Source organism: Schistocerca gregaria, chromosome 5 (assembly GCF_023897955.1).
Source record: "Schistocerca gregaria isolate iqSchGreg1 chromosome 5, iqSchGreg1.2, whole genome shotgun sequence".
NCBI classification, from domain to species: Eukaryota; Metazoa; Arthropoda; class Insecta; order Orthoptera; family Acrididae; genus Schistocerca; species Schistocerca gregaria.
The window spans coordinates 416,443,948-416,471,098 of record NC_064924.1 but is presented as its reverse complement, the minus strand read 5'-3'; the positions used below and the strand labels follow the sequence as shown (position 1 = coordinate 416,471,098).

Below are 27,151 nucleotides of genomic sequence, written 5' to 3'. Positions count from 1 at the left end.
GCCCGTATTTGGCCCGGCTACGGGAGGGCAAGTGGTAGCGTATTAAGTTCCCTATTACCAATCTTTGAGCCAATGTCCTGGATTAAATTCCAAACCTCTCCGCATCGGCTCATGAACGAGATCAGGTGACATCCTGCTCGCAACATTCAGCGACATTATTAATTAATTTCCTAGCTCTACTTCGTGAAGTACTTAGCTCCACCCCGTGAAGTACTACCTGTTGCCCTTCTCCAATGAGTGGTGCTGTTCATTACTGGCCGGGAACCGCTTCGGCACTCATCAAGTGATACAGGGTGTTTCAAAAATGACCGGTATATTTGAAACGGCAATAAAAACTAAACGAGCAGCGATAGAAATACACCGTTTGTTGCAATATGCTTGGGACAACAGTACATTTTCAGGCGGACAAACTTTAGAAATTACAGTAGTTACAATTTTCAACAACAGATGGCGCTGCAAGTGATGTGAAAGATATAGAAGACAACGCAGTCTGTGGGTGCGCCATTCTGTACGTCGTCTTTCTGCTGTAAGCGTGTGCTGTTCAGAACGTGCAAGTGTGCTGTGGACAACATGGTTTATTCCTTAGTACAGAGGATTTTTCTCGTGTTGGAATTCCACCGCCTAGAACGTGCTGGAAAGGTAGGGCGACCGCGTACGCAACCACAGAGGGCAACGCGCAGCTAGTGCAGCAGGTGATCCAACAGCGGCCTCGGGTTTCCGTTCGCCGTGTTGCAGCTGCGGTCCAAATGACGCCAACGTCCACGTATCGTCTCATGCGCCAGAGTTTACACCTCTATCCATACAAAATTCAAACGTGGCAACCCCTCAGCGCCGCTACCATTGCTGCACGAGAGACATTCGCTAACGATATAGTGCACAGGATTGATGACGGCGATATGCATGTGGGCAGCATTTGGTTTACTGACGAAGTTTTTTTTACCTGGACGGCTTCGTCAATAAACAGAACTGGCGTATATGGGGAACCGAAAAGCCCCATGTTGCAGTCCCATCGTGCCTGCATCCTCAAAAAGTACTGGTCTGGGCCGCCATTTCTTCCAAAGGAATCATTGGCCCATTTTTCAGATCCGAAACGATTACTGCATCACGCTAACTGGACATTCTTCGAGATTTGTGACGGTACAAACTGCCTTAGACGACACTGCGAACACCTCGTGGTTTATGCAAGATGGTGCCCGGCCACATCGCACGGCCGACGTCTTTAATTTCCTGAATGAATATTTCGATGATCGTGTGATTGCTTTGGGCTAGCCGAAACATACAGGAGGCGACGTGGATTGGCCTCCCTATTCGCCAGACATGAACCCCTGTGACTTCTTTCTGTGGGGACACTTGAAAGACCAGGTGTACCGCCAGAATAGAGGAACAATTGAACAGCTGAAGCAGTACATCTCATCTGCATGTGAAGCCATTCCGCCAGACACGTTGTCAAAGGTTTCGGGTAATTTCATTGAGAGACTACGCCATATTATTGATACGCATGGTGGATCTGTGGAAAATATCGTACTATAGAGTTTCCCATACCGCAGCGCCATCTGTTGTTGACAATTGTAACTACTGTAATTTCGAAAGTTTGTCTGCCTGAAAATGTACTGTTGTCCCAAGCATATTGCAACAAACGGTGTATTTCTATCGCTGCTCGTTTAGTTTGTATTGCCGTTTCAAATATACCGGTCATTTTTGAAACACCCTGTATATTAATGTGCGACACAGAAAAACACGCGACAACGATAACTTGGCAGCGGCTATACATGCAAGATTCTGTGCTACATCCCCGAGCGGCCGGCTACAAAACACGAGCTGGCCGAAGATGGCAGACTTCTGCCTATCTAGAACTAGGGAGCCGTCCTTCATCCACTTATGAACAGACTACAGTTAGGTACCACACCAGACTCAGCGTCATTTTTGAGAGTACCAGAGAAAAGTGAATAATATATTTTATAAAAATTTTCTCTTGTAGTTCCTTCGATTGTGGAGAGATGGGCCGACAATTTGTTATATTCACCTAAATTACTTAGTTTTTGTCCACTGAAATATAGATAGTACAATGTTGATTATATGAAGTTGGTTTCACTTCATCATGTCAGGCAAACTGTTACCTATGTGCCTTTTATGCAACAAAGTGTTAAGCAATGACGCTGTGAAACCATCAAGTTGGAGGATCATCTGAGAAGGTGTCATCCAGATAAAACAGGTAAAGATTTCAAATGCTTAAAGAAAAACTTCAAAAGAGACCTACGGTGGACAGTATGTTCGTTAAAGAGACGATGGTTTCCGGACGTCTTAAACGATCTCGCTACTAATAGTAAAATCTGCAAAACTGCATACTATCGGGAAACAGTTAATTTTGCCAGCCATTCCAGAGGTTTTTAAAACAATTCTACATATACCTGCTTATAACATACACCCTCTGAGCAACAGCAAACTTCAAACACGTATTGATGGAATGAGTTATGATACTGAAAGCGTCTCATTATGTTCAAACGACCCATTTCTCCATACCTCTGGAGGAGACAACTTTACGTGATGTTGAGGCATTATTATTGGCATCTGTTGGTTCTGTTATAGAGCAAAAGATTCAAGACGAAGTGCTCTTCGAGAGAACTATTATAACACGACATTAAAGGCGAATCAATACTTAATGTTTTTGAAGATCATTCATGGGGAAAAAATGTAAATAATATTAGCGGCAGCATATGGGCTCCCAGCCACGTTTGGGCGCTATTGTCGATTTATGAGCCATTCAAAACAGAATGTACCACGAGTGTTTGCAAAACACTTGCGTCATTCGCCGATAACATTTAGTTTCTACAAATCTGAGTGATAGATTCCATCAATCTCATCAATTTGTCATTAAAGCAGTAAAAAAAAATTCGAAGTAACGCATCGAATTCTCAGATATTTGCGCAGATATATGAAGAAAATAACGAGAACTTTGATTGATTACTACTTCTTCAAGTGAAAACTGGAGCAACTGGAAACTCTACATTCCTTGTTTAACAGATTTGTTTACTAAATGTAATGTGGTTAACTTGCACTTGCAAGTGGATAGTCTAAATCTGATAAAAACAAAGCCCATCATTTCAGCTCTTCTTACCAGAACTACACTAATGAAGAAAAACACTGGAAGACGCGAAATTTCCCAGTTTCCAAATTTGTTATAGATATGTTGCCAGGATGAGGAAGTTTCAAACTACGTTCAACATTACGTATCTTTCATTGAGAATATTTTGGTTATGGAAATACCACACCGTATTTTCAACCGATACACTGACAGTGAAAAAACGGATGTCGTATTACAAGAGCAGATCGGAATAAGGACTAACTATAACTTAATGTACAACCTGTTACTTGTCCTGTATTGTGGGCTATCACGGGAAAGCTTTTCCAACTTCATATCTCGTGAAAAGAGGTTTCAGTGCGGTTGTCGTCATTCTTACGAAAATAAAGAAACAGTTGACCGAGGAGATTGAAAGGTTAAACTAAACTGAAATCAAATACTGACAATCTGTCAACACAGACTCATTCCCATTAAATGTGTTCATGTACTAATCTTAGTAGATATGCGTTTTGTCGTTTAAATTAACAACTCTATAAGACGTAACATGTTTTCTTAAGCTTTTCATTCTTAACTCTCTAAACTCCTCTAGCTAAATTTATGAAAGTGAGAAGCACTGGATTAGATGTGAAAAACACGTTGAAGATGATGAATTTATAAAAATTAAATTTATGAAAGGCAGGGGATGTACCCAAAAAAAAACCGGGATGTGGCCTGCGAGACGAAAGAGTTTAAAATGGTTAAAATGGCTCTGAGCAGTTCCAGACTGTAGCACCTACAACCGCTCGGCCACTCCGGCCGGCGAAAGAGTTTACGGACCTCTGACTCATAAAATCTATAAGAGAACGCTTCTGTTACATAAAAGACACGGAGCGCACGACGAAAGCTGTCTCAGGTGGATACTGGAGACAGAGAAATAATCTGGATTATGACAACTCAGAAAATGATAACACATGGAAATTCCAGCAAATATTGAACAGCGAAAAGTGTAATGGCCCTCATATAGTTATTATGGAAACGGCTAGATTCGTTGGACTTTCACTTGTTGCGGTCTCAACTACGAATCGAAAGTGGACGAATGACGATGAAACTTGAAGAAGGCGACAACGAAGTTGGCGTCCATGCTTAAGCCAAGAGGGTGCGCTCCGGAAGGTCACTAATTCATACATTAACCAATTAAAATAAAAGGAATATATGAGAAATTATTCCGTTATGGCTAGATTCCCTATTTGTACACTGAGTCATTCGACGTTCGAGAGGCGCCATCGCATACTGACTTGTTAAAATGTGTTGTCATCATATCAACAACGTGAAATGTCTAACATGTCACGACAACATCTCTAGATCGACGACTGGTATGTGCGAACAGATGAAGCATTGTGGTACTGTTAAATACCCAACAAAGCAATGGTCAAATCTGATAACATAACAAATCTGAAAGAAATGAGGCACACAACCGCCAATACATGTCCTCTCTCACGCTTCAATCAAATCGACTCTTCTGGTGCGATCAGCGTAGCCTTAGGGCGGTTGGTGGGAATCAAGCTCTCTGCCTGATTCCGTGGACGAACGTGTCCGTGTTAAGCGGTGGCAACGTAAAATAAAGGGTTCATCGTAAATTATTGCCACAGTTAAGACGATGGCGGGGTTTATGGAGCGAAGCATGTCTATGTTGCAAACTGCGCTTCCTGCTCTCGTACGGGGAAGTATGGCTGATTTCTGGTATCGAAAACTACTATGGGGCTAGAGCAAAGGTGCCCTACCAGTCGATCGCGATCTAGCATTCGGTCGCCACGGCTTAATGAGTCCATCTTCCAAAAACTTTGCCGAAGTCTGTTTAAATGAGCTGTTTTTGTAAAATACCAGTTTGTTGGCAATTTTACCATTTGCGAACGGAGAATATTTTCCACCTTTTTTTCAAGTATTACTACAGAACTTCTTTGTGAACATATTTTGAAAATGGCACAGGTTGTGATTTTTGTCACAAAAATTGTGGAGTCAATCTCCTCACAATCGCTACAGAGACGAAAATTTGGGTGCTATTAGAAGAATTGGATAGCTAATATGGAGACCTGCTACTGTACACTGAAGTTCGTTGGCTGAATAGAGGTATGGTTCTAAACAGATTTAGAGAACTTCTCCCAGCGATAAAATCTTATGTGTCTGAAACAGATGTGGGTTGCTCACGACTGTATGAGTTGTGCTGCTTCTTGGACCTGCCATTTGTAACTGATACGACAGTTAAACTAACTAAATGAGTTAAACTAAGAACTTCAAGGAAAGAAGCAAATTATTATAGCTCTTATATCTTCTGTACGGTGTTTCATGCAGAAACTTGACCTTTGTATAGCACAGTTACAGAAACTAAATGTGAGACACTACCCTAAAATACAATCAAAACTGTTGTATCGACAAAAGTTATTCAGTCAAAAAGTGGTAAAGAAGTATACGGCTAAGCTGACAGCACTGAAGGGAGAGTTTGAAAACCGATTTTCTGATTTCAAGACAATGGAGCCTGTTCTAGCTTTCGTAGCTCAACCTTTCCAAAAAGAATGGAAGATACTTCATGTAAAATGAGTACTCTTTTCTTATGCAGCGAGACTGAACTTGAAGAGGAAGTAGTTCGATTTCAAAATAACATTGAAGTTAATGTCGGAAAACAACGAAAATAACTTGAGTGTAAAAACCTTGCCTAACATTGTAAGTTTTGTCGTTTTTTGGGTCAACTTATCTACGTGAGGCAGCGTTTTCAGCGATTAACACACAGGGAAATCTAAGCGTAAAAGTAAGCTGACTGATCCAATTTGCACGCTATGTAAATTTGGCCCTGACAAATTATTCACCAGATTATAGTTAACTTCCCAGAGATAAGCAAAGGCAAGTATCCCATTTAACTTTTTTCAACATTTATGGTAGTGTATATTTTAAGTTTTTCACATGAGTAATATCTTTAAAATTGAGTAGTAGGCCTACAACTTTTAATGAAAAGTAAATTGGCTTTTCTGTATTTTGTGTGCATAAAATGGTTAATTTTGGCTACGATATGGTTTTGTGCTTAGATCGTTATGAATTATTACGTTAGCGGATCTCTAAATGGACTAAATTGCATGTAGTAGATCTGAAGCCTAAAAAGGTTGAGCACCTCTGGGCTAGAGGGGTATCAACTGGCACTGGAGCTACGGTATTTAGAACTGTGAAGCAGATCTTACATACATGTTTCGCATAAAAAAGAAACTGTCTCATTTAGTGCCGCCTAGCGAATAATTCGCACCCTTATTTCTGACAGCGGCTAACGTGGTAGAGTCACAGGGCATCAGCAAATCGGCCGGCACTGCCAGCCAGCACAGTGCTCACGTATTTATCTTTCATATACGCATGCGCATCACGAAATTCGCACTTGACTGTTCTATAAACAGTGCTTCGACGCGCAGCATTTGTTGTAAGCCATTAACTACAAAACAGGAAGCATATTCCAGTGGAAAGAGAGGAGACCTCGTCACTTTAACACTATGGAACCATGAACGTTTTTAATTAGCTTCTGGTTTCATGACCATAGAGCCATCAGTCAGTTGTGCAATGCAACACTTATCAGTATTTGAGTGCTAATAACTGATGACTTAAATACGTCCAATAACTGATAATATGAAGTTTTTTTTAATTATTTCATTCACAGCAAAACAGCAATGCGCAAACTACAGGGTGTCCAGAAAAGGACTCCATGATTTCAAAATTAAATATCTCGAAAACAAAGATCGATAGAGGAATGCAGTAAACGGTATGTTTATTGTGAAAGCTGTAAGAAGTTTATACAGCAGTTTGAAATAATAGTTACAAAAGCTGCTAACAGGTGGCGCTGTAATCGCCATACGTAATATCTAGTATAAATAATGATCCGAAGCCCAGAGCGATCAGTTCCACTATTGAAACGTGAAAGGAGGTTAGCGTACCGAAGGAAGAGATTACAACCATGCACTCCATTGAACAACGAGTTTTTCTGGTGCTAGAGTACCACAGGTTAGAAGAGAGTCCTACAGCTACAAGGCGAAGTTTTCAAGCACGATTTAATGTTCCAAAAGGACCCCAAGCGAAAACCATTCGTACGCTCTTGGCAAAATTTCAACGAACAGGCAGCGTAGCTGATGATCTAGTGGGGCATGTTGGCAGCAAGCAAACCGCAGTTACGCCTGAAAATATCGCCACAGTTTCTGGAATTATTCAGCGAAATCCAATATCATCCGTCCGTAGAATTGCATCTGAGACTGGTTTGAAGCGTTCCAGCACGCAGAAAATACTGAGGAAGAGCCTACACATGTTTCCATTCAAAATTCAAACGCACCAGGCCATACCCGTACGAGCTGTGCAACAAAAGGTTGCCTTTGCTAATCAGATGCTCACAATGAATGATAGTGAAAGATTTGATGTTGGCTGCATCTGGTTTACAGATGAAGCACACTTCCACCTGAATGGATACGTGAATAAGCAGAACTGGCGATTTTGGGGTTCCGAAAAGCCACAACCCCTGTATTCTCCTAAAGTTACTGTGTGGGCTGCAGTATGCAGCAGAGGCGTTACTGGCCCTTTTTCCATTCGAGAAACGGTCACTGATGCACGTTAAGTTGCAAATTTTGGAACAATTTGTCGCCACACTGCAAGCGTTAGAGGATCGACCAGGTACTGAATGGTTTATGCAAGATGGAGCCCGACCACGTCGGACCGAACAAGTGTTTCGCTTTCTTGAGAAATACTTCGGGAATTGAGTCATTGCTTTAGAATATCCCAAATTTACTGGTGCAGGCATGGATTGGCCCCCATATTCGCCGGATTGTGGGGCACAGTGAAAGACATGGTCTACCAGAAGCATCCCGCCACGCTGGACGAGCTTGAATCGGCGATCTCTGTGGCATGTGAATCCATTTCGGTTGAGACACTACGAAATGTGAGGGAGAATTTCATTCTTCGTTTCCGCCACCTCTGTAGTGCCAATGGTGAACATTTTGAAAACATTGTGATGTGATTGTTTGCAAAGATTGTTTTCTTACGATTGTTTCACTTATGTATGCTGATATGAGCTTGACAGCGTACAGCGGCATCTGTTAGCAGCTTTTGTAACTATTATTTCAAACTGTTGTATAAACTTCTTACAGCTTTCACAATAAACATACTGTTTACTGCATTCCTCTATCGATCTTTGTTTCGAGATATTTAATTTTGAAATCAGGGAGTCCTTTTCTGGACACCCTGTATTATGATCCCCCATCCATTCGCCAGGCAACATGTACCGCCCATTGCACTTTATTTACATGCATTAGACGTAGTTACCTCTTCAACTTCGGTCCCTTCCTTAATGCTTCTGCTTCTTTTCCATATACGTTGCCAAACACAGTACGACATTATCGGACATTTCCTTTAACGTGAAGGATAGAAACGATAAGACGAAGAATTCCGCCTTATGCAGGACACCTTTTCAGTTTCGTTTTACCCTGACATGTTTCAGCACTTTTTGTGCTATCTTCAGTCGGTTATTTTATTTTCTTACTTACATGTAGCTAGTCTCCTCCACAATCTACAACTTATCATAGCTTTGATGTTGCAGTGTTTTCTCATGTTTTGGTGAGGTGAATACGCTCATTTCTGTAACTTACGGTCGTTTGACAACATGGGCACTGTTTTCGCCGCCTGACAACAACTGTTTCTGAGTCTTTCGACTGCAGTCTTCCCCCTCTTCTTCAGTTATCCTTTCCTCCGTGACGTCTGCAGGTAGTATCTCATCTGAGCCTGCGTTCAACGAAACACTGTTGATAAAATTTAAATAACCGGAATTTCTTTCTCCGTGACGTCTGCACGTAGTATCTCATCGGAGCCTGCGTTTAACGAAACACTGTTGATAAAATTTAAATAGCCAGAATTTCTTTCTCCGTGTCGTCTGCAGGTAGTATCTCATCTGAGCCTGCGTTTAACGAAACACTGTTGATAAAATTTAAATAACCGGAATTTCAAGCAGACTACGGAACGATTCTACTGTCGCTAACGTACGTGTTTCGTAAGGACAACGAAAGTAAGATAACAAAAATTATGGCTCGTACGGAACTCGTTGTACTTACGAGTGGAACAGGAAAGGAATCGAGTAGTAGTGGTTCAAAATGGTTCAAATGGCCCTGAGCACTGTGAGACTTAACTTCTGATGTCATCAGGCGCCTAGAACTTAGAATTAATTAAACCTAACTAACCTAAGACATCACACACATCCATGCCCGAGGCAGGATTCGAACCTGCGACCGTAGCGGTCGCTCGGTTCCAGACTGTTGCGCCTAGAACCGCACAGCCACTGCGGCCGGCAGTAGTAGTGGTACAAGGTATGCTCCACCATGCACCATACGGTAGGTTGCGGAATGTGTAAGTGGGTGTAGATACACATATAGATGTGGGGGTAGGGAAATAGAAGAAGGAAGGGAAGACAGGGATCGAGGGAGGGAGGACAAGGGGGGAGGGACGGAGGGAGGGGGGAGGGAGGGAGGGAGGGAGGGAGAGACACTTTATCTCAGCACTCTACGTATTCTAGAAACATCAATTGGCAACATGTTAAACGTTGGGAAGAAATTATTCTGGCCACAGACCCACGCAAAAGAAACAGTAAAATGGATAAATAAGAGAGCGAGGAGGAGATGAATGACGACGATTTAAGATGCCAGCACATAACAGTCATATGGCTGGCGTTGAGTCATTATTGACGTCGTTCGCCTCAGCCGACGTAATGTAATCTTCCGTTGTTTCTTTGTTGCTCGGGTGAATAACTGGGACACCACCTTCGGAAGAGTGGGGCCGTCATTGGCTATTCTGGAACTTGTGACAAGATCTGGAAGGGCCATGGTGAGGTGTCACTTCTTTCTGCCGGGTCCTCGACCCTGTGCGAGGGGTGAGGAGATGAGCGATATGGCAACTTACCTGGGCTGTGCTTCCTGCCGTGCTGAGCAGGTATCAGCAGGAGAAGAAGCAGGAACATTTCGGAGCGAGCCGAGGCGACGTCTCACCTGCGCACACAGACGAGGCACTTAGTTAATACGTGGGCCACGCCGAAAGTTTTTAGCAGAACGTGTGAAAAAATAAATTATTTGTAAAAAACGTTTACAACTTCTCAAAATACTCTCCATTAGCATGTATACATTTTTCCATTCTCTGAAACCACTTATAAAATGTATCAGTCCAAGCTTCTTTTGGGATGTCACTTAGTGCACTCTCGTACGCTGCAATGGCCTCTTCATCTGATGAAAACCGCTGCCCTCCAATTTTTTCCTTAGCCTTAGAGAACAGAAGTAAGTCACAGGGGGCCAGGTCAGGTGAATAGGAGGGATGGGGTAACACTCGCACATCTTCCTTCTCCAGAAAGTCCATCGTTCTGGCAGCCCTGTGCGCAGATGCATTGTCGTGATGCCCACTCTTGGACTTTGGATGCTGTGACGTCCAAGTGGCGATGACTTTTGGAAGACAATCGTTCACGTACCATTCAGCATTGACTGTACGACGTGTGTCCAATGTCACAGAGGTGAGATGTCCGATCTTTGTGAAAAAAGTTGCCACCATCTTGTTTCCAGAGCTCCGAACTTGTCGAATTTTTGTGGGTGGTTCCTCCCCTGGAAAGCACCACACAGAAGACTGTCTCTTCGTTTCAGTGTCATAATGGTAGACCCACGTTTCATCATCTGTGACGATATTGTAAGTGTCTTGGGACTTACCTCTATTGAATTTTTCGAGCATGAAACGACACCAATCCACTCTACCCTCCTTTTGGCTTTCTGTCAGGGAATGTGGCACCCAACGGGCACATCTCTCAGTTAGGCCTAAGTGACTATGAACGATGGTCTGGGCTGCTGTCGATCCAATATTTAGGGTCCCTTCAATGTCACAAAATGTAAGATGTGGATCTTCTTTGATCATTTTCCTCACAGCATCAATGTTTTCAGGAGTCACAGATGTTGCTGGCCAAACGAGACGAGGTTCATCTTCAATTGACTGCCGACCCCTCCAAAACTCGCGAAACCAATTTCTCCAACTGTGGCCCTAGAAGGGGAAACTTCACCAAAAACACGCAGCAAAGAAGAATGGCATTCTTCGGCACTTAAACCCTTTTTATAATCGTAAAAAATCATGGTGCGAAAGTCGCAGCGCGACAGCTCAATCCTGCACCGTCTCTGACTCAGCACTGCCTGTGCTTTCTCACTGCGCTGTGGGGGGATGACCGCTAGCCAGGGGCTGCGCGCTCACGTCCCAAGGTCGAAAGACATCGCTCTTTCGAACGAAAACAACCCCATTGACCTCCGCTTTACGGTTTACGGGTGCTAAAAACTTTCGGCATAGCCTTCGTAATTGACGCCAAACGAGGTGGCGCGCTATTTTCAGTCCTGTAGTGTACCACGCCAGCGCAGGCCGCACAATGCGTGACACACAGTTGCATCATGCCCAGCACCAGGACCGGAACCACGATGCAGTTTTATAGACTTTTTTGGTCAGTGCCACTGTTTGCTTTCTGTAGTAAATAACACAAACAATTAAATATAAAACTCCTTTGATATACAGAGGAGTCAAAAAAAGTATCCTCTGTTTAAAAGTCCATAACTGGCAAACTAATTGACGGAGTTATCTCATCTTTGGTAGTGTAATAGTTTGTAGATCCGGCAATCGCCACACCAGCGTTGTATTGCGTTGATTTGTTTTGTCAGATGACAGTTGCCAGAAAGTCAGTGTTTTGTTCTCAGTTGCACCTAGTTACTCGAGTAAACTTGGCCGGAGCAAGGTTTACATTCGATGAAAGGAAGTCAGTTTTGAAGTGGTATTTTAAGTACGAAAACATTAATGAGGTTCAACGGCAATGGCGAAATGAGTATAGAACAGAGCAACCGACACGTTTAACGATTCGTCGCATTCGAGACAAATTTGAAGCCGCAGGCTGTGTTAAAGATGTACACAAACAACGATCTGGACGACCTGTAACAGTAACAAGTCACTCGCTCACCACAAAAGTCTGTGAGACAGTGCACCCCTGAAGCTGAATTGAGTCGCTCAAGTGTTCGGTGAATTTTGAAGACAGCAAAGTGGAAGTGCTACATCCCATGATTGCTACACGCAATGAACGAGGACGACCCAGATCATAGAATGGAGTAGTGCTTGTGGTTTACAGAGATGATTGTGTGGTCTGATGAGGCACAGTTCAAACTCAATGGTGCAGTAAATCGCCACAATTGCATCTACTGGGCCGCCGAAAATCCGAACGCCCATGTAGACAAAACCGTGAATTTGCCAGGAGTAAATGTGTGGTGTGGGTTGTCTTAGCGGGGCTTCATTGGGCCATTCTTCTTTGACGGCACAGTTAACGGTGAGTTGTATCTTCAGAAGCTTCAGACATCCATTTTACCTGCAATCCGAGACTTGTATGGAGATGGAAGAGATTAATTTCAAAAATATGGTGCCCCAGCCCACTACCAAAATCGTGTTAGGGCGTATCTCGACGAAAATCTACCAGGAAGTTGGATAGGCCGTAGAGGTGTTGTGGAGTATCTACCACCACGTTCCCCAGACCTAACTCCTCTCGACTTTTACCTGTGGGGAACACTAAAGGACGTCGTTTATCGACAAAAGCCACGCACATTGGATGAATTTCGAGAATCCATCGTACATTCAAGTGCAAATATCCAAGTGAACACGTTGCAGTCAGTAGTTCGTGCTGCAGTTCGGCGGAATCGTTTGTGTGTGAATTTTAATGATGACCATTTCGAACACCTACAGTGATATCTTTAAGTTGGACTTTAAGCTACATTTTCACCAAAAATGACAACTCCGTCAATTAGTTTGCAAGTTATGGACTTTTAAACAGTGGATACATTTTTTGGACACCTCTGTATTAATAAATAGCAAATTGTTTAATTCCAATTAAATACATAAAAATTCGGTTGCTCAGTGGTTGTATGGTTACAGATGATGACAATATACAACTCTGACAACTGTTTCTAGTGAAGAGCTGCTTCGCATTATACACTGAAGCGCCAGAGAGACTGGCATAGGAATGCGTATTCAAATACAGAGATATGTAAACAGGCACAATACGGCGCTGCGGTCGGCGACACCTATATAAGACAAGTGTCTGGCGCAGTTGTCAGAGCGGTAATTGCTGCTACAGAAGAAGGTTAGCGAGATTTAAGTGAGTCTGAACGTGGTGTTATAGTCGCCACACGAGGATGGGACACGGCTTCTCCGAGATAGCGATGAAGAGGGGATTTTCCAGTGCGACCATTTCACGAATGTACCGTGAACATCACGAATCCGGTACATCAAATCTCCGACCGGAGAAAGATCCTGCAAACAAGGGACCAACGAAGACTGAAGACAATCGTTCAACGTGACAGAAGTGCAACCCTTCGGCAGATCGCTGCAAATTTCAAAGATAGGCCATCAACAAGTGTTAGCGTGCGAACAGTTCAACGAAATATCATCGATATGGGCTTTCGGAGCCGAAGACCCACTCTGTACCCTTGATGACTGCAAGACACACAGCTTTACGCCTGGCCTGGGCCCGTCAACAACGATATTTGATTGTTAGTGACTGGAAACATGCTGCGTGGTCAGCCAAGTCTCGTTTCAAATTCTATCGAGCGAATGGACGTGTACGGGTATGGAAACAACCTCATCTATCCATGGACCCCGCATTTCAGCAGGGGACTCTTCATGCTGGTGGAGGCTCTGTAATGATGTGGGCCTGTCTAGTGGGAGTGATATGGGGCACCTGATACGTTTAGATGTGACTTTGGCAGGTGACACGTACGTAAAAATCCCGTCTAATCATTTTCTTTCATTCTTGTCCATTGTGCATTCCGACGAACTTGGACAATTCCAGTAGGACAATGTGACACCTCACACTTCCAGAATTGGTACAGAGTGGCTCCGGGAACACTCTTCTGAGTTTAAATACTACGGCTGGCCACCAGACTCCCCAGGATGAACATTATTGAGCATATATGGGATGCCTTTGCAACGTGCTGTTGAGAAGAGATCTCCACCCCCTCGTACTCCTACAGATTTATGGACATTCCTGCAGGACGTATGGTGTCAGATCCCTCCAGCACTACGTCAAACATTAGTCGAGTGCATGCCACGTCGTGCTGCGGCACCTCTGCATGCTCGTGGGGCCTCTACACGACATTAGGCCAGTGTACCAGTTTCTTTGGACCTCACTGTAAAAATGTCTCCTTTCAAACAGATACCTGGACCTGATGGAATACCAGTGGGATTTTATATACCCGGTGGAAAGCTGACTGGTACGATCATCGAAATAATCGATGGTACCTCTACACCACCAGAATTCAAAGAAGGTGGTAGAGTCAATGCGCAAAGGAAGAGGGACAAAAGATGTGAGCAGTGCGAGACCTTTTCACAAGAACTCAATTCCAGTAGTTGCAATGTAATACTTACTTGCTTGTCTCTAAATATGTCTGCACAACAAGCTTGACTGTTTCGGCTTACAATGCCATGTTCAAATGCACGTCTACGTGGAGCTTACGATTATATGGCACCTAGGAACCAACCGTGAGCTTTCTGCTGTGAAATATTGTTATTATAATCACGTAGTTGGTATAATATGAAATTTTTGCGTTATAATAGTGGTTTGATAGCTATTTGACGGTTGGGATCCTAGCTAGATTAGCGGTGCCCCAGCTGCAATGATGTACACAGTAGAGTGTGGTATGGGACACGAGCATTTGGCAAATTGCTGTAGTCTATATATTGTGGTTCTAACCTTGACTTGGCGATGAATCGCCCATCCTTCACATACCGGGCAATGCTTTAGAAAGAGTACTTGTATAGCTGTTATAGGAGACATGCACTAACCTCTTATCGAGAAATGAAGACAGTAAATATGCTCACGGTAATCGACAATAAAGGTTGTCTGGAAGCGATCTTACCCAAGAAGTTCATCTTCTCTAAAGTACCATTGTAATATGTTTGTATGACCTTGGATCGCAGCAGCTATTGTTATAGAACAAGTAATTTTTTCTTTACTGTCTTAAACATACTGTTAATTAAGAAATATTTCACCAGATGGGTTTCGCTTTTATTTGAAAAACATCATCGTGGATGATTGGCATTTATAGCTCCATTTTACATATTTGATGAACCAACGAAATCAGATCCCTATATTCTATAAATCAAGCCTCTATTTGGGAGCTAAGTATATCTAGTAGCTAACTATGTGTCAATATTATGTTGCTGATAAATGGTGGTCACTTTGACTTGGCTGCAAAATACAGATATTGACGTGGGTTGAACAAATCACATTCATTTCAAGGTTAGTATACAAGAAAAAACTGATACAGTGGTATTCATTACAATGAGGAGCCCCTTCGACAACTGAAAGAGAAAGGAGAGGTCGTGGTCTACGCTTCTCATTATCGGATTGTATGTTAATCTCTTCAGCTCAATTCTCACCGTCTCTGGATTTTCTCATGGATCAAGTTGACTTTGCCAGGTGCGGTATGTGTGTTAAATGGGGACATGAAGCTCGGAGACGCCTTTCATGCTATTCGTACAGCGAATGCTACGCAGCAGCAGAGGATTTCAGGTGCCCTTTACCCTCATCAACAATACAATTTTAATACTGAGCTCTACATGCAGCCGTAACAGCCATAGACACTAAGTATGAGACCGAGGTGAAACATGCACGGCCTGGCGCAGAGATGTCCTTGATATCGATGAAATTGCCTTTTTTGTACTGCTTCGTATTACGCAGTAGTGTAAACCAAGTGTCAATTTGTTCTACTGAATGGTTTTGATTATGGTGCACTTTCAAATAGTAAGTGTTCTAGAGCAGGGGTCTCCAAACAACGGCCCGCGGGCCGAAACCGGCCCGCGTTAGCTGGCCGGTCATCCCCGGTATCCGGCCCGCCAAATATTTGAAATGGTACCTATACTGTCAATAATTGAGTTTCGAGGCCTATCGCGACCAATACACCGCGACATTGTCGGAGCTCTATCTTTACAAAGCGGAAGGTCATGGTTAAACGTGTGGCTATCCACAATAGACAGACGGACCATGCTCCGTGCAATAATGAAGAAGAAGAAGAATAAGAAGAAGAAGAATAAAGAACGGTTAACAGACTAGTTTGGCGAAAATATTTTAAGTAAAAAAAAAATCTTTGCATTTTATTCTACTCACAAGTCTGGTGCATGTCTCTCAAATGAACGCCACTTCAGCGACTAGCCTTATTAATCAATCATTATGGAAGATGCTTCTTAAGCGAGGTTTCACTTTCTTTTGATTACGTTGTAAAATACATACAGAATGTGCAGTGACATTATTTTTTGTCGGTGGTATTCGCCAGAATAAAATACGCCAGAATTTCGGTCAAGTATGTCCACCAATCAAAATTATGTAATTAAATAAAAATCGTAGTTCGTTTCAAAGCTAGCTATTCCCACAACTTTGGATTTTTGCGATTTCATCTTTCCTTTAGCCTTACATTATGGCTTTCCTTTAGCCTTACATTACGGTGATCATGGAGTGCTAGGGTTCTTTAATCCCACGAGGTAGATCTTGGCCCTTATGACTTCGTGGAGGTTCTAGAGTTTTCGACCAAATGGATACCGGGCCGGCACAAAAAATCGGCTTATCACTGGTGGAAATTTATTCAATGTTGCTTAGGATTAGTATGTAAGCTGATTCTTCATTTTCAACAGTTAAGATAAGGACAACTCTATTCAAATTCCCTTGTACTTTAAGACTATCAACGTGAGGGACGTCAAATAGCTGCAACCAGACATGTAAAATCAAGGCATTGCACAAGGTAATAATAGACGATCGACCAGTAATGGTGTATTACATAGTGGACACCTTAAGCTTCAAAAGTGGGAGCAGGATATCAATCAAGTAACGAATTAGCTACAAAAAACTTTTGTGCAAAAAAGGTGCTATCTTTGTAGAATAATGACCGAAAGCAAATTGGAAAATCAGCTTCCCATTGATGTCCGGAGTTTTTCAGAACCAATACTGGAAACATTATTTTCAGTACTTTCTCATTACAATATTAGTTCACTACTTTGTACGGGGTAAAAATAACTGGCCAGTACTTCTTGATCCACTCAATTAAAGAGATACACGAGGAGAACGTAGGATTACGAAACAAAAGAAAAAAATGATCTCTCACAGGAAGCAAAAGGTGTTTTAGCAACAATTAACAGGAGTAACTGGAGTAATCATTTTTTAATACATCCACACTATTCACCGGCAACAGCACCTCGACTTCCGCCTGTTCTCTCATCTGTACAAATGTGTGGCAGATGCACGATTTTAGTCCGATGAAGTGACGGCTGCCACAGAAAATTATTTTGCACACGTTCCAGACATGTACCACAAGGAAGGAATCTACTCACTGGAAATGTGTTAAAGCGAAATTTCCTAAAATGGGACTATTTCTACAAAAAAGTGCGTTTCAAGCCTTTAAAACAGTCTTCCTGTGCCAAACATAGGATCTTTTTCATCTTGGCGTCACGAGCACGATGAAAGACACCATTACTGAATTTACATTTCGTTCACGAAAGGGGGCAATCAGCGCAAAGCAAAATAGTCTCCCGGGCAATATTGCAATACGATCCACCTCGCTGGAAACGAATTTACAATGTAACTTTATTCTCTTTCATAAAATTTTGTCCACAAAATATCATCGCCATTTCAAGCTTCTGTATAAAGTACGTTGTTGTTGTTGTCTTCAGTCCTGAGACTGGTTTGATGCAGCTCTCCATGCTACTCCATCCTGTGCAAGCTTCTTCATCTCCCAGTACTTACTGCAACCTACATCCTTTTGAATCTGCTTAGTGTATTCATCTCTTGGTCTCCCTCTACGATTTTTACCCTCCACGCTGCCCTCCCATGCTAAATTTGTGATCCCCTGATGTCTCAGAACATGTCCTCCAAACCGGTCCCTTCTTCTGGTCAAGTTGTGCCACAAACTCCTCTTCTCCCCAATTCTATTCAATACCTCCTCTTTAGTTATGTGATCTACGAATCTAATCTTCAGCATTCTTCTGTAGCACCACATTTCAAAAGTTTCTATTCTCTTCTAATCCAAACTATTTATCGTCCATGTTTCACTTCCACACATGACTACACTCCATACAAATACTTTCAGAAAAGACTTCCTGACACTTAAATCTCTACTCGATGTTAACAAATTTCTCTTCTTCAGAAACGCTTTCCTTGCCATTGCCAGTCTACATTTTACATCCTCTCTACTTCGACCATCATCAGTTATTTTGCCCCCCAAATAGCAAAATTCCTTTACTACGTTAAATGTCTCATTTCCTAATCTAATTCGCTCAGCATCACCCGACTTAATTCGTCTACATTCCATTATCCTCGTTTTGCTTTTGTTGATGTTCATCTTATATCCTCCTTTCAAGACACTGTCCATCCCGTTCAACTGCTCTTCCAAGTCCTTTCCTGCCTCTGACAGAATTACAATGTCATCGGCGAACCTCAACACTTTTATTTCTTCTCCATGGATTTTAATACCTACTCAGAATTTTTCTTTTGTTTCCTTTACTGCTTGCTCAATATACAGATTGAATAACATCGGGGACAGGCTACAACCCTGTCTCACTCCCTTCCCAACCACTGCTTCCCTTTCATGTCCCTCGACTCTTATAACTGCCATCTGGTTTCTGTACAAATTGTAAATAGCCTTTCGCTCCCTGTATTTTACCCCTGCCATCTTTAGAATTTGAATGAGAGTATTCCAGTCAACATTTTCGAAAGCTTTCTCTGAGTCTACAAATGCTAGAAACGTAGGTTTGCCTTTCCTTAATCTTTCTTCTAAGATATGTCGTAGGGTCAGTATTGCCTCACGTGTACCAACATTTCTGCGGAATTCAAACTGATATTCCCCGAGATCCGAGATCGGCTTCTACCAGTTTTTCCATTCGTCTGTAAAGAATTCGCGTTAGTATTTTGCAGCTGTGACTTATTAAACTGATAGTTCGGTAATTTTCACATCTGTCAACACCTGCTTTCTTTGGGATTGGAATTATTATATTCTTCTTAAAGTCTGAGGGTATTTCACCTGTCTCATACATCTTGCTCACCAAATGGTAGAGTTTTGTCAGGACTGGCTCTCCCAAGGCAATCAGTAGTTCCAATGGAATGTTGTCTACTCCTGGGGCCTTGTTTCGACTCAGGTCTTTCAGTGCTCTGTCAAACTCTTCACACAGTATCGTATCTCCCATTTCATCTTCATCTACATCCTCTTCCAATTCCATAATATTGGCCTCAAGTACATCGCCCTTGTATAGACCCTCTATATATTCCTTCCACCTTTTGCTTTCCCTTCTTTGCTTAGAACTGGGTTTCCATCTGAGCTCTTGATATTCATACAAGTGGCTCTCTTTTCTCCAAAGGTCTCTTTAATTTTCCTGTAGGCAGTATCTGTCTTACCCCTAGTGAGATAAGCCTCTCCATCCTTACATTTGTCCTCTAGCCTCTATAAAGTACGACAACACTGTATTTTACAACCAGAGGAGAACTGCGTCTTAAAGTAGTTCCCAGGAAGTTAGCAGGCAACTACACAGATTCTATTCTCCTGTGCAGCTGATTCACGTTATGCAGCACGCATATATTGTCCGCGGCGAAAAGCTGATACACAGACAGTCTGTAACACCGAGTCTTGAATCGCATACATGATCACTGAGAACAAGAAACGCTCTCATATATGCAGACAGATTCAAGGAAAAACGCTGGAAAAAGTTCAGGCAATGGAAGTAAACGTGTTGTTGTGATTACTGACCATTCATTTCACTCACGCTCGGTTGGGAACGGCCGAAGGAGAATACTAAGTGAAACTAGTACAGTATTTAACACCGCTGACACGCACTTGGATTGCACCACGCACAACACTCACGAAGTCAGCCGGAAGCTACGGGCTGCGAGGTTCCCTCTCATTCTTGCCTGCACGTTTGCTTCCTCATTGGCTGTGGTCGCCACTCAACACTTCCCGCAGAGCTTCTGCGATCTGCTCATAGCCGTCGAACGTGTAGGACAATTCCTTCTGAACAAAACGTCAGCGTCGCGTCACACAACGAAGCGGTAAGATCCCATCATACGCCGATTAGTTATGATGAGCTCTAACACCGCAATGATCAGTGGTCATTAACTCACTGTTAAACTTAATTTCATCGTTAACTAAGGTTTACGTCGCGCGAGTCAGGGGTTGGGTTGATTTGGTGGAAGAGACCAGACAGCGAGGACATCAAAAAGTAGTTCAAATGGCTCTTAGCACTATGGGACTTAACATCTGAGGTCACCAGTCCCCTAGAACTTAGAAATACTTAAACCTAACTAACCTAAGGATATCACACACATCCATGCCCCAGACAGGATTCGAACCTGGGACCGTAGCGGTCACGTGAGGTCATCGGTCTCATTGGATTGTGGAAGGATGGGGAAGGAAATCGACCGTGCCCTTTCAAAGGAACCATCCCGGCATTTGCCTGAAGCGATTTACGGAAATCACGGAAAACCTAAATCAGGATGGCCGGACGCGGGATTGAACAGTCATCCTCCCGAATGCGCGCGAGTCAGGAACAGCAATCTGCATATTAGATAATCTGGACAACTGATGTTGGACAAGCATTATATTGCATACTTTCAGAAGGAGATAGCACAGTAAATAACAACACAGCCAAAATTAGGCAAGTCACAAAGAGATTTTATTGTTCGAGACAAGAATTAGAAATAGCATTTTTAGGATACAACAAAATGGTATCTACTTTGAAATTTTATGTCTTTACCGATACAACAAGAATTTTATTTTACCCGTGCTGGATGTTGTTGTAATCCGTAGCTGTTAAGGATTTTTGATGAAGATCACAACCGGCCACAACAATTGTGTAGCGAGACTACGAATGCAATTCCTCTCAGCCGCTGGGGGAAGCAATTTTCCACATACTGAACCTAAACCTATAGTTTAATAAAAGAGAAATACTCGTAATATTTGTTTTTTTAAATACAGCATCTCACAGAAAATATTCAGTTTGTTTCGTACAGCACTTTTGCTGTCATAGTTATTGACAGAAGTGGCCTGCATTTTCACTTCTGAAATTACCAAAACTAAGCTATGAACAATCGAAATCTTAGCTAATATCACTGAAACGTTTAAATGATAGCAACATGCTGCTCGGACGGATAGTGTTATCCCCTTGGCAGTTTTCTTTCCCAGCAGAGGTATGGGGAAAACGTTGGGATAAATTAATTTAAAGGCTACAGAAAATGGTCCAAAGTAAGTTACATTATGCGGACGGTCAATATCAAATCCAGTACTTTTCCTTGATCATCGAATACACTGTTGGTAAACAAAACATTTCGCAGCATTCACTGATAGCTTGACGCTTTCAACAAACAAAAGTACAATCCCATTTACAGTACGCTCAACTCAAAATTATCAGCTACAGCCAAATGACAGCTGATAGCTGATGCAATTGTCATAAAAAAATCTGTTTTATGATAATGTTTCTGAGAAAGATAGAATATAAATACCCAGTGTTTCACAATTACACAATCATATATTGAGAGAAGGTGAACTGTAAGCTACTTGCCACCCCGCGATAAAAATACCGATCGCCACTTTTCAGTTGGTTTCATATGGTGTTAGAGACTGCAGAAGTTCCAAAAATATGTGACAACGTATTATACCTCGTGACATTCACGCAAACGCCACCGTGAAACAAGTCGTAGATACACACGGGACCAATACACAAACAGAGAAAAACCTAGCCACATGACATGCGACCTTTTGACTGTTCGGTACACAAAACGTGTACTGCTGATTCCTGAAGACTCATATGAACCGTGGTGACGAGTTTTAAACAACACGGCCAAACTGCAGGATTCAGCAGCAGCCTAGTTATCAGCATGCTGTGCAGTTGCTATTCTAGCACAGCTCCCGACCGAAAGTCAAACAAAAAATACTGCAAAACTTACGTGTTTGTGTACGTAGATGAAGCACATTTCAACGACTCCTATATACCCGAGGATTAGTCCTTTTTTTCTGAGAGGAGAACGATGTATTCGAGTTCTGCTGCCGACTGAATCAAAGAAATTATCTATGATAGACCTCTCGGGGCAAATAGCAGTAATTTCGGAAGGACACCTTCTGCATGACTGCGCCAGAAAGTACACGAAATTTCTTTTCTTATTGGTTCGGTGAACCTCGTGCGAAATAGCTTTGCACATGCGTAAAACGCATTCTCGTTCTCAATGCTGAGCGAGTCCACCCCTTTGTTTCTTCCACTGACAGCTGTATATCGTCTTGAGATAGAAACTCCTTGCGAAAGTTATAAAGCTCCGCAACTTTAAACTAGTATTAGAACGCGCGCTGACGCCTGCTGTGAAATTCGTTAAATCGTCTCAACGTCCACAGCGTAGATAGTAGCAATTCATTATCGGTTGAGATGACTAAATATTAATACATTACAGTGGTTAAGGAACGCTTATTTGCAGTTTACGATGTTGTCTTCTAAGGTCGCTGCTGAGTAAAGCACGAAACAGTACCGCTCTAATTAATTCACGTTACCCAGAATCAGTGAAGTTTGCATTTTAGCGTCTCGACTACGGAACGGTTCATATTTCCACAAGGTGACGGCGCAGAGAGAGGAAAGTGCAACCTGCGAGACCATGTCTTTAAAACAGCCACGGTGTGCCGTTAAGGCTTCAGTGCGCCGGAACTTCACGTTTATCCTCATCTGCAGGGAATCCCGCTTACGAGCAACATCCGGGTAGCAGGAAAATGGCGCGCCCAACAGGCAAAAAACATGTGAGACCCGCGTTTCCAGACATCTATCACATGCGTTATCCCTGTCCTTTTACGAGCACTGTAAACTATTTGAAATAAGCCCGTGACATTTACTTATTTCTTGTCCGTAAGGTACCGTGTTTAAAGTCCCGCCGACGATGAGGTCACTAGAGACGGAGTGCAAACTCGGAATGAGGAAGGCTGTAGGAGGATTTCGGCCGTATCCTTATACAAAGGCACTATTTCGACATCTGCGTTAATCCAGATGGCCAAACGTGGGTTTCAACCGCCGACCCAAAAATGTCTCAGCACTGCGCCATCTCGTTTTCTATGTGACTTAAGAGTACAGCTTTTGCACCCCTCTAATTCTGAGCCCCTCATTCACATTTACGCAAACAGAATGACTTTTATGCCGCTATAGTTTTAGTCATAATGTCTACACAGCACTTCAGTGATAGTATTTCACTAGTATTTTATTTTTACCTACATCTGCACTCCTCAAGCCACCTTATGGTGGGTCGCAGAGTACTTTCTGTATCACTGTCACTTTCCCCCTTTCCTGTTCTAGTCGCGAAAGGTTCGCGGAAAGGAAGACTGTTGGTAAGCTCCCGTGCGAGCTCGCATCTCTCTAGGTCAACCTTCACGGTATTTTCGCGAGATCTACGTAGAAGGAAGCGATGTTTTTGCTGACTCTTCGACGAATATACGCTCTGAACTGTAACAGCAAACCACGCCGTGATGCTGAAGCCTCTCTTACAGCGTCTGACACTGCAGTTGGCTGAGCATCTCCGTAACGCTTTCGCGCTTACATAAGAATCTGTGACGTAACGCACTGCTCTCCTTTGGAACTTTTTCATTTCCTCTATCAATCCTATCTGGTACGATTCCTAGTCTAACTAACAATATTCACGAGGGTCTTGTAAGCTATCTCTTTCGTGGATGCACTACATTTGCTAAGGATTCTTCCGAGCCCGCATCTCGTGGTCGTGCGGTAGCGTTCTCGCTTCCCACGCCCGCGTTCCCGGGTTCGATTCCCGGCGCGGTCAGGGATTTTCTCTGCCTCGTGATGGCTGGGTGTTGTGTGCTGTCCTTAGGTTAGTTAGGTTTAAGTAGTTCTAAGTTCTAGGGGACTGATGACCACAGATGTTAAGTCCTATAGTGCTCAGAGCCATTTGAACCATTTGATTCTTCCGATGAACCTCAGTCTGGCATCTGCGATACCTGCGATTAGTTTTGTGTGGTCGTTCCACTTTACATCGTTTCGCACGGATATTGCTGGATATTTCATGGACGTGACAGTTTACAGTGACTGTTGTGCTATCTCGTAATTATACAAAAATGGATCTTTCTGCCTATTTATGCGGAATGCGTTACTTTCATTGTCCCTGGTAATCTAGGGGGTATAGCACTCGACTCGAACCCTGAAGGTTCCTGGTTCTATACCGGATGGGGCGGGGATTTTTCCTCTTTCCAGTCCCTCCAGGTCCACTTCACCTGCTGCAAAAATTTCTATGGGGGATCCTTCCTGGAAGTAAAAGGCGGCCGGGTCGTCGTGCCCGCCACGCCCCTCTCTCCTTGTGTCGCGGCGGAATAGGAAGGCTGCACTCTGCGTGCACTCGGGCCGATAGTCGAGTCACGCGCTTGCACCACGAATTTTACGTTTACGCTACTACACTCCATCTCGCACAGTTTTCAAGCACTCGTAAAGATTTAAATTTATTCAATCAAAATCTGACAAGTGTATAGGAAATTGTGTTGAAATTGGTAACTTTTAACTGATAACTGTTCCAACTGAAAAATATTTTAAAACAGAATACCAACTTCTATTGATAGATGACAAGGAATAGCGTAAGGAAGCGTAGGAATTAACTAGTTATTAAGCTATTAGACTTGTAGATCATAAAGCATGAGAGTAAACCTCTCCCCTCCCCCCAAACAGAGCAGCCAATGACATTTCACAAGTGGATTTATTTAACAAAAGAAAAATTTGGAGTAGGTATTAAAATCCATGGAGAAGAAATAAAAACTTTGAGGTTCGCCGATGACATCGTAATTCTGTCAGAGACAGCAAAGCACTTGGAAGAGCAGTTGAACGGAATGGATAGTGTCTTGAAAGGAGGATATAAGACGAACATCAACAAAAGCGAAACGAGGATAATGGAATGTAGACGAATTAAGTCGGGTGATGCTGAGGGAATTAGATTAGGAAATGAGACATTTAACGTAGTAAAGTTTTGCTATTTGGGGGGCAAAATAACTGATGATGGTCGAAGTAGAGAGGATATAAAATGTAGGCTGGCAATGGCAAGGAAAGCGTTTCTGAAGAAGAGAAATTTGTTAACATCGAGTATAGATTTAAGTGTCAGGAAGTCTTTTCTGAAAGTACTTGTATGGAGTGTAGCCATGTATGGAAGTGAAACATGGACGATAAATAGTCTGGACAAGAAGAGAATAGAAGCTTTCGAAATATGGTGCTACAGAAGAATGCTGAAGATAAGGTGGATAGATCACGTAACTAATGAGGAGGTATTGAATAGATTTGGGGAGAAGAGGAGTTTGTGGCACAACTTGACCAGAAGAAGGGATCGGTTGGTTAGGACATGTTCTGAGGCATCAAGGGATCACCAATTTTGCATTGGAGGGCAGCGTGGAGGGTAAAAATCGTAGAGGGAGACCAAGAGATGAATACACTACGCAGATTCAGAAGGATGTAGGTTGCAGTAGGTACTGGGAGATGAAGAAGCTTGCACAGGATAGAGTAACATGGAGAGCTGCATCAAACCAGTCTCAGGACTGAAGACCACAACAACAAAAACAAGTAGTCATGCCACAGTGGTAACACCGGTTCCAGTCAGATCACCGAAGTTAGGCATTTTGCTAGCACTTGGATGGCTCACTGTCCGGGTCTGCCGAGTGCTGTTGGCAAGCGGGGGGCACTCAACCCTTGTTAGGCCCATTGAGAGCTACGTGATTGGAGGGTAGTGGCTCCATTCACGAGTCAGAGTGGTGTGCTGACCACATGCCCCTTCATATCTGCATCTCGTGGCGTGTAAGGGCTAAGAATGATACGGTGGCCGGTATCAGTTTCGTTCGTGCAGTACAAGTGTCTTAGTGGTATGAGCAACAGCAAATGGTCCTCACAAACACAAATGTCAGATAATACTATGCTCGGCGCAAGCCCTCTGCAGTAAGGGACCGTCGTTCGGAAAATCAATTTTAAACGTGGAAAAGAGCCAAAAATACATCTGACCACTAGCCACAAATGAGTGGTCACGTAACTCACAAAAGCTTACTTTGTGGTTGCTATTAAAATAAAAATACGGGTAAAACAGTGCGCAGCTGTAAGAGAAGACACACACTCCGCGCTGAAAGTTTTTACGTTTGAAATCAGCATCTTTAAGGGTACGACGACCGTCTTTAAAAATATACGCACATAACTGACCATATTTGGTACATTAGATAATGCAGTGGGTCTCACTCCAACTGGAACACTCAATTATTTGCTGTTCAGTTGAACGTTTCAATCTTTTTTATTACGACGTTGCATGGTTCGGTCTAGAACGTTTATTATATGTGAGCAAATGTGTCTCTGGTCGCCACGGACGAAATAAATTTCCACAGAATGTGATTCCGTTACAGCAGTTCTAAACATTTCGGCATACTGCTCTGGTTGTTTTAATGTTGTTCAAACCTACTCGACAGTCAGCAAAATTGGCTAGTTGCAAGTACGACTCGTGCACTGAGGGTTCCGTACAAACTTAATTATGTATATAGACAGTTTATCCATTGTAGGAATCGAGGATTTCTACCATTTTTGCCTCTGGTCGACAATGATACTGGCAAGATATCGGTCCCAGTTGTCCAAGACACTTGAGAATGTTTTAACTTCAAGTTAGAAGTCGGATTACAAATTAAAAAAGAAAAATGTTTTCGTGTGATATAGTTACAAATCAACAATTTTCTGATTCTTCCCTTTTGCTTGTGCTTTGAAAACTTTCTTCTTGCCAAATTTCGATATTCTATGTCAAGGGGAAGTACCCTATAAGTTTTAATGAGTGAGTCAGGCAGTATCAAAATATAACCAAAACGGCCATATCTTTTGACTGAACTGACTTTGCTTAATATTTTACACCACCAAAGTATAGACCTCAGTATGTGATATAAATTTCAACTTGCTACGTCTCTTCGGTCTTTTTGGTGGGAAAAGGGGAGTTAACACATGGACAGAGAGTCTCATAACAATTGACAAAAAAAC

At 42.7% G+C, this 27,151-nt stretch overlaps 1 protein-coding gene across 1 annotated transcript in view; it reads right to left on the bottom strand.

The window, feature by feature from the left end:
* Window positions 1–27,151, bottom strand: part of LOC126272744 (3-hydroxy-3-methylglutaryl-coenzyme A reductase) — a 442,088-nt gene that overhangs the window by 333,892 nt on the left and 81,045 nt on the right. Inside the window, exon 2 of the mRNA XM_049975803.1 lies at window positions 10,019–10,104. The gene's annotated coding sequence lies outside the window, so the exon portion shown is untranslated. The remainder of the gene's footprint in view (window positions 1–10,018; window positions 10,105–27,151) is intronic.